At 39.1% G+C, this 7,617-nt stretch overlaps 1 long non-coding RNA gene across 1 annotated transcript; it reads right to left on the bottom strand.

Moving 5' to 3' along the window:
* Positions 1-2,368: 2,368 nt before the first annotated feature.
* Positions 2,369-4,739, bottom strand: LOC124459690. Its single transcript, XR_006953727.1, has 4 exons — positions 4,664-4,739; positions 3,793-4,375; positions 3,638-3,719; positions 2,369-3,572 (listed from the first exon to the last, which is right to left on the bottom strand). It is a non-coding gene; the product is annotated as an uncharacterized LOC124459690 (long non-coding RNA).
* Between the last annotated feature and the right edge of the window lie 2,878 nt (positions 4,740-7,617).

Below are 7,617 nucleotides of genomic sequence, written 5' to 3' on the forward strand. Positions count from 1 at the left end.
TTTCTACACGTGCATATGTAAGTGTGGATGCTGTGTGCGTGTGTGTGTGTGTGTGTCTGCATTGTGGCTGTGTTGGCGTTTTTAGCTTCATTAAATTTATGTTGCAACCTTTTCCCCGCTTACACACTCCCGCCCTTACCCCATTGTCATGGTTTCTGGCTTAATATCCTGGGCCTAGTTGCACGTGCCGCGTTGCCGTAAAACAGATCGTAAAAGTTTATTACTTGCGGCTTTCTCTCTCTCTCTCTTTCTCTATGGATGTCTCTTTTCCCCCTTTCGCTATGTGTCTATGAGTATATGTGTGTGTATGCCGCCCGCCATCGCTGTCAGCTGTCAAATTGAATTTGTTTATATTGCCAACAGCTCCAACAGGTTTCATTTTCACTTCTGGCCCGGAAATCATTGCGTCATGCTGATATTTTGTATTTTAACGCCCGTCTGCAGCCCCCCTTTCACTCCCCGTCCCCGCCCCATCACTCTCCCTTTTTTGGCTCTGTCATGCTCAGGTTCGGGCTTTTGTATTTAGGCTGCAAAAGTCAATTTTTGTTGGTTTAGGTCAGTTTAGTTTTGCTGCCATTGCTGGCTGCTGGCTTTGACAGCTCCAAAGTCGAGGTCAACTTTTGTATGCCGCCTGCCCGTCATCATCAGTTTGTCTGGTCTCTGCCTGTCTATGGGTGTGTGTGTGTGTGCTTGTGTATGTGTGTGTCCATATTTATGGGCCCGCTGGTCGAGACGCGTCCCGATGCGACGCGTCCTTGTCTGAAAAAAGAAAAAACGAGCATAAAAAATCGATTTTATTATAGCCGTCAGTCTGGCCTTTGTCGTCTATATAGATTTTCTGTCAGCTCTGATATTGCTTTTGTCTGCTAGCTGCTGCTGTTCCACTCCATCTTTATTGTTGTTTTCGATTCTGTCTCTGACAGGCTTAAATTTTTGTTTAGATTTCGATGTTTTAGGGCACACAATTCAGGTATTAAATTTTACAAATGGAAACAGGCAAAGAGTATTTCGAATTGACATCGGTTGACTAAAGAGATTTGCATTTATATCTCAGTTGATTTAATTTTGTATAAAATGTTTAAGTTGGACTAATTTTGTGGCATCTTGTTGGTGGTTACTTTTGAATGAGCAGGGTGAATGACATTTATAATATAGAAAATACAAAACAAAAAGGTTGGTTAAGAATTTCAATAGGTTAATGCTAACACATTGGAGATATTCTAATCTTATCTTTTTTCCATTACTTGCAATAATACAAAATAAACAATTATACCACCTTATATTAAAGTTATCTATATTTAAGTACTTTCTTGCGACATTTACAATCATTTAAATACTTAGGGCAAAGGTTTGAGAAAGAAAATATAAGTTATGGATAACAAATATATAAAGTTAAATGAGTGAAAGATGAGTTAGAAATGAAACGAGAAGTTTTTAATGTAATTAGTATTAAATTTTGATGTGTTTAGTATACAAAACATACAAATTAAGAATGGTTAAGGTTTGGATAGGTTAGAAATAGATTTTTAGAATGATTAACTTGATTAACTTTGGACCTATACCCATATATATAATGGTATTTAACTTCTCTGTGACTTATTAATAGTTAATTGCTAGATAGCTCATTCGAATATAGAAGTAAAGTTGTTTTGAGTTGACAAGGGGAATATCGTAAGGGTCGGACACAGTTTTAATATTAGTTTCAAAAAGAATGTAGAGTCTATTTTCGAAAATGGCACAAAAGAGTACTATAAGGGTTTGCCAATGTCCAAATTTGACTTCAGTTCGTTCCTGATGAAATATTCATGGTTATAAACTTTTTGGCAAAGTAAAACTAACCTTTCCTTTCACTACAAATGAGTTAAGTAAAGTTTTAAACATATTCAACATTGGATTTTACTCATTTTCACCCATTTTACTTATCTTAATATAAAAATCTATTGTATTTTATAATTCGTACTTTGTATATTTATCTTCCCCATAAAGGAATATATATTACACATTTCATTTAAATAATTTCATCAGCTTTTTAAGAGAACTGCGATAAGAGCACAATCGTTCATTTTAAGAGACCTCCAAGGTCACTTGAAATATTTTTGTTTATTACGAATATATGGACAAAGCAAAAGAACGAAAAAAAAGTTAAATTAATCAATTATGGGTAATCTTTAGTAGAGAGCGCTACCATAAAAGCTTTTGAAAGCTTTTTCACTTGGAACAAATAGTAGAAATTCATTAAGATTCCTAAAAAAAAATGTAGTCAGTATTCAATATGTTGTCAAAGCAGTTGAAAGCAACAGGGCAGATCCCATGCCAAATTACGCATATATTGAGGCAGCTGGCCACTAAGGTAAGATCGGTCCACGACTTATTGTACAGTATTTTCTATATATTTTAGTATATAACAAATGTCTTTGTAGGCTTCTTCAACGGTGGAGCCGGTGAGCCTAGAACAGGCCAAGCCTTATGCGGATTTGCCGGGCCCCAGTAGATTTCATATGTTTCGAGCTTTTTTGCCAGGCGGTATGTACATACGATTGAAAGGGAAAGCAACAAAGAAATAGTGTGACAACTTTCTCTCTCTCTTTCTCCCTCTTTTAATCTCTCTCTCTATTTATAATCTTCCATTCTTTGACCAATTACAGGTCGCTATCATAATGCGCCTATACATCATATGTTCTTGGATTTGAAGGAACGTTATGGCAACATTTTCCGCATGCCAAGTGTGGCCGGTGTGGATATGGTGTTCACCATGAATCCTGAAGATTACTCGGTGATCTTTAGGAACGAAGGAGCACTGCCATATCGACGAAGCTTCAAGACATTTGAATACTTCAAAAGAGTGCAGAGAAATGATATATTTGGCGATAAAGATGGCCTAACATCGGGGTGGGCCTTAAATGCCAAACAATTTATGCTTTTTACAAATATTCCAAATATTCTAGTAATGGCCCAGCTTGGGGCAAAATGAGAACGGCCGTGAATCCCATACTGCTTCAACCACGAAATGCCAAATTATACATGAATAATTTACTGCAAGTCAACGATGAGTTTATAGAGCGGTAAGTTGATATGATGATTCGCCAAAGGATTCTTATAGTATGGTTTAATCCTTTGAAGCATACGCTTGATTCGTGATCCGGGCACTAACGAAATGCCTGATGATTTCGTTGAGGATATTCGCTTTTTGGTCTTGGAATCCATTGGCTCGGTGGCCCTAAATGCTAGATTGGGTCTCCTTGGCGAGAATCGTAACAGTGCTGAGGGCAAGCAGCTTACAACAGCTTTACAGGATGTTCTGGAAGCGGGTTTCGAGTTGGATATCTTGCCACCCTTTTGGAAATATTTGCCAGTGCCAAAATTCAAGCGTCTAATGAGACAATTTGATACAATTCTCAATATTTGCTATGGGCATATTGAACACGCTCTCAAGAAGATAGAAGAAGATGCTAAAGCCGGTAATATTAGCCCAGAGATTGGCTTGGAGAAGAGTTTGTTGGAGAAATTGGCAAACGTTGATCGAGAAACAGCAGTTATAATAGCCCTGGACTTGTTATTCGCTGGTTCAGATCCTGTAAGTAAAAAATTTGTCGTTAGTTAGTGTTGAAAGACAAAAAAAAATTGATAAATTATTCACCATTTTATCATTTGTAAAGACCTTGGTCAGCCTTAGTGGCATTCTATTTAGCCTGGCAAAGAATCCAGCACAACAGGCACGCCTTCGGGAAGAGATTAAGCAAATACTGCCCGAAAAGAACTCACCCCTGACTATGGATAATATGGCCAACTTACCATATTTACGTGCCTGCATAAAGGAAGGCATTCGTCTGTATCCCATTGGTCCAGGTACTTTGCGTCGCATGCCCCACGATGTGGTCCTTAGTGGTTATCGTGTTGTGGCTGGCACTGATGTCGGCACTGGAGCCAACTTCCAAATGGCCAATGTGGAGCAGTTTGTTCCCAAAGTTCGTGAGTTTCTACCCGAACGTTGGCTACGCGATCAATCCAATTCAACTCTAGTGGGCGAGACAACCACTCCATTCATGTATATACCATTTGGTTTCGGTCCACGTTCCTGTGCTGGTAAACGTATTGTCGACATGATATTGGAAATTGCCGTTGCCAGGCTGATACGCAATTTCGACATCGGTTTCGATTATCCCATCGACAATGCCTTCAAGACTCAGTTCTTTGTTAAACCAAATATCCCCTTCAAATTCAAGTTTGTTGAGCGTAGCGAATGAATCCAGAAATAAAAATGTCTGCATGAACATCCATAAGTATGCATATGTACTTTCATTTATGTTTCCTCTCTCATAAGTAAGGACACTTGGCATAAGTACTTTGACCCATCGAACCTCACTTGTCTGTGATTCTGCAATGGAGCAACACTTGATTCAATGTGCGAATGTGATGGAGGAATTTAAGAAGTGGTTGAAAACAGTTGATGGTATTAGAAATAGCAGATTAGGGCAAAATTATCTAATGGTTTGCTAATGTTAGTAGTTTAGCTTATGTTTTTCAATGTGAAAATAAAAACATTCAGTTTGAGATTCGCAGTTGTCATTAAAAATTAGACTAATATCATAAATAATAATGCAATCACTTGATTTGTTGTTGCCCAGAGTTTTGTAACAGTAAAAATTATATTTTACTCACTCACCTGATCATTGCAGTAGTTTGACCTCACTCAGCAATGCAGCTTCAATAACTGATGCGGCCCCCCTCAGTTGCACCTACTTTTATAGGCCCAGCGATAGCAAAGAGCGAAAGAAGTGCTCTCCCACTGAACTGCTTTGTCATTCGCACACTTAGTTGCTGATCGTGAGAAAGTGTAAATATTGCTCTCTCGCTCCATGATCTGCTCTCTCTCTCACCTAGTCGCCCTCTCACTGACTTTAGCTAAAATATGAGTGCATATGAGCGGGCAGAGGGAGAGCGGTGTTAGTGTGTGTGTGTATTGTGTTTTGTGTGGGAGGTGACAGAGCAAGAGAGGCGCTCAGTGACCGATTCTCTCAATTTTTGGCTTTCGTTGGGCTTATAAAAGAAACAGCAACTGAGGGGGGACGCATCACTTGCTGGAGCTAAGCGGGGTCAAGCTATTGGAAAAAATCGCTACTGAGGTACTAAGTAAGTAAACTGTTTTAATTATATATATCAATTGTCTATTGATTGGGTTATTTCATTTCTATATTAGCTCGGATGCAGAATGCTTTGATAAATGTTTCTTTTACTTACAAAGAAATAGAACAGAGTGGGATTTGATTTGACAGAGCGAGAGAGGTGCTCGCTGACCGATTCTCTCAATTCTTGGCTTTCGTTGGGCTTATAAAAGAAACTGCAACTGAGTGATGCGTCCCCCCATCACTTGCTGAAGCTGTGCGGGGTCATCGCTGCTGAGGTACTGAGTAAGTAAACTGTTTTAATTTTTGTCACTGTTCTACAACACTGCGCAACAACTTAATTATATTTCTATATTAGCTTTGATTCAGAATGGTTTGATAAGTGTTTCTTTTACTTATGCACATATTATTTTACAGTTAAAATTAAAGTTTTATTAGAGGAACTATAATTATTATATTATTAAATATCACTAAGTAAATTGTAAATATTAAGTTTTAAAAGTTATTATTATGTGAAGAACAGTGTGTTTGTTACCTTTATTTTATCTTGAAACTGACAAATTTTATCTCTTAAATTTTTTCTCCATTGTCACTACTCAATCGTCCATTCTTAATGAAGATCGCAACTACATCTTAACAATATAATAACATCGATATAAATAGTATCTTAAAAAATTAAAGAGATATGAATTGAAATTGATACTAAACAATGGAGGTGAGTTTTCGTTTAATTCAAAATATTATCTAAATAAATTTAAACTATAGTTTTCGCAGCTTAATAGTTAATTTGATTATGATTTATCAAAATACTTTACTCGAAACTGATAAGCCAAATTCAAAAGAAAAAGAATAAGCAGTTACTATTTTTTTTAGTATCTAGTTTTTCTACCCATTTTATATATTTTTTTCACTTGGGTGATCATTTAATTAAAGCTGCCTGAAAGTATGTAATGTATTGATTGAAATTTGCCTTTGCTTGCAAACATAAATTGCAACGCTATTTGTTCCGTTTTCCTGTTCGTTTTGTTGAGCTGAGCTGAGGAGGAATAAGTACGGCGACATAAATAATGCAAAAGTATTCATTTTGACATCGAATAGACAAAGTTGCATTGAATTTTCATGTTGCTTGTCCTCTTTTGTCCCGCCATACTCTCTCTTTAGTTCCTGTGTTGCCCTTACGAGTTTGTTTTTCCGTACCCTTTTTTTTTGTTCTTTCTGGTTTTTTTTTGGTTGTGTTTGGTCTTGTTACTTGGACAGTCCTGGCCTTATCTGTGCGCTGGTTGACTCTTCTGGGCTTGTCCTCGTATGTCCTGTATTTTATGCTATGCTAGTTGGACTCGTTTTGCCATCGTCTTGTGCATTATTAAAACTATTCTGATGGCGTTTCCGTGAACCCGAGGACCACTTGAAATGTCAATGCTGGGAAGGCAAGCCACACCGCCAAGCCTCTGTAGCTAGAGCCCCGTAGTACATACATAAACTTTTATCGTACCCAAGTTGGAGGACCTGGCTGCGTCTTCTCCTCTGACTCTCTGTCACGTCGTTTTCTTGGAACTTTTACCCGGCAACGAAATGCATTTGCAATTGCATAAATGAACACCACCAACGTCGGTCGTTGGATGGAGGCAAGGACGGGGACGGAGACGGAGATGTGGACAAGAAGGATGGAAAATGGAATTCATTATTGGCACAAGGGTGGGATGCAGAGGGGATAGTTGGGGTTCGTTCTTAAAGCCTCTGGCTAAATTGAAAATGCATGTCAAGTAAGAGCAAAACACAAATCACTGTGAATTTCATTGCATGCTTTTAGGCGGGGCCAAGTATTTGCACTTTATGACATGCTAGCAAAGATGTGGATGATGCAAGATGGGGCAGCGTAGAGCGGGCAAGTTCCTTCAATAAATTCAGCAATTAGACAATGTTTCTGCATCAACTCCTTCTCCTTCCTTCCAACTTCTCCTTTGAATACATATCTTGGCAATCGGAATTTTGGCATTTCGCATTGAACTTTGACTTCACCTTCTCCTCCTCCACCTCCTCCTCATCGGACTCACACTTCTGATGTAGCCATCATCTTGTCATGTGACATGATGGGCCCGTCCATGGTCGAGCTGCCAATTTGCAACAGCACGGGCGTGGCAAACGGACCAAGTCTAATGATGGCATACATAACCTGCCCACGCCTAGGTCCTGGCTTCTGGCTACTGCTCCTGTTCCTCGTACTGCTGCTGCTGCTGCTGCTGTTTCTGGTCCTTTGCAAGTGTCATGTCACAACGCACTCTCCGGTTTGCCTGTCAATTTCGCAGCTGGGCGTGGTCCGTGCATGAGCATGACTTGAGACCCAGTGCCAGGCATTAGCATGTAAAAGGCAAAGTTAAAAAAAAACGCACACACACACACACAATCATTGCAGTGCAGGACAATCAGCAGACAGTCAGGCAAGGAGGCAAGCAGGCTGCCAGCCAGCCAGGCAGCCAGTCAGTTGGGTTGGGAC

This window comes from Drosophila willistoni, chromosome 3R, assembly GCF_018902025.1.
Source record: "Drosophila willistoni isolate 14030-0811.24 chromosome 3R, UCI_dwil_1.1, whole genome shotgun sequence".
Taxonomy (NCBI): Eukaryota; Metazoa; Arthropoda; class Insecta; order Diptera; family Drosophilidae; genus Drosophila; species Drosophila willistoni.